Below are 1235 nucleotides of genomic sequence, written 5' to 3'. Positions count from 1 at the left end.
AAACCTGTTGTAACCTGTCACTTCTCTGGCTCTCCTCTCCTGCTAAGCTGTGTTTCCTGGCAGTCATTAAAATTTCCTGCCACTGCCAGAGCTACTGCTATTGCTGCAACCATAACCAGAGCCACCTTGGTTTCATGGTTTGGCAAAATATTGACCTCCACACAGGCCAGAGCTTCTGCCTCCAAAGTTTCCTCCCTTTCTAGGTCCAAAATTTGAAGACTGATTGTTGTAATCGTCAAAATTATTGTAGATTCCTCAACCTCCAAAATTCCTTCCATCATTACCAAATCGTTATAACCATCCCCGCTACCTGCACATCCACCATGGTTATGGTGGCCACCAAAGCCAACACGTCCACTAAAGTTTCTGCCCCGACCAAAATTGTCATTCCCACCGAAACCACCTCCTTGACCACCACTGAAGTTTCCAGAACCACTTTGGCCTCTTTGGCTGGAAAAGACTCTGGTCATCTCTTGCTTCGACAGAACTTCCTTTACTCCAGAGTCATGGCCATTCACAGTATGGTATTTCTGAATGACAATCTTATCGATGAAGTCATGCTCATCAAAAGTTACAAAAGCAAAGCCCCACTTCTTGCCTCTGCTCAATCAGTCACAATTTCAGCAACTTCAATTTTCCCCTATTGCTCAAAATCATCATTGTCTTCTTTGATGCCGCAGACATAACTCTCATCCACCAGTCCATGGGCACCTGGTCTTTGAGAGTGTTCTTGCAAGCCCTCTTTGGTTCCACGACACTTCCATCCACCCTGTGTGGCCTTGCGTTCCTGCCCGGGTCCCCCTCCTCCACATTAGAGTAAGGGACACACCCAAAGCCTCTGGAACGCTTGGTGGTTGGATCGCTCATGACCACACAGACCGTGAGTAACCTCCCCCCCCTACACACACACACACTTAGGAAAAACTGGGGAACTCCAGTACTGGGAGGTAAACAGCCACAGCACCAGGAAAGCCTGTTGAGGCAGACCATGCAACAAATGTCATTTGTGGTAATAACTTCTTTCATGAGGATTGATACCCAGCTAGCTCCCAGAAGTTGGAAATTGAAAAAAAAAAAAAAAAACCAGCCCAAAGTCCAACTCTTGTGAGATAACTGTCTGCTCCATTTCACCCCCTCACTCCTCCCTTGGGTGCATCCCCTCACATCTCTGGGTTCCGAGTGTCCCTGCAGCGTCCCACAGAAATCATGAATGTTCAAGGACATGCGATGGTGGG

The 1235-nt window shown here is 47.6% G+C and overlaps 1 pseudogene; it reads right to left on the bottom strand.

Moving 5' to 3' along the window:
• Nucleotides 1–66: 66 nt before the first annotated feature.
• Nucleotides 67–898, bottom strand: LOC105979947 (annotated as a pseudogene).
• Nucleotides 899–1235: the final 337 nt, after the last annotated feature.

This window comes from Echinops telfairi, unplaced genomic scaffold, assembly GCF_000313985.2.
Source record: "Echinops telfairi isolate 266 unplaced genomic scaffold, ASM31398v2 ScPeMD7_105;HRSCAF=385, whole genome shotgun sequence".
Lineage (NCBI taxonomy): Eukaryota > Metazoa > Chordata > Mammalia > Afrosoricida > Tenrecidae > Echinops > Echinops telfairi.
This window is presented reverse-complemented; position numbering and strand designations above follow the sequence as displayed.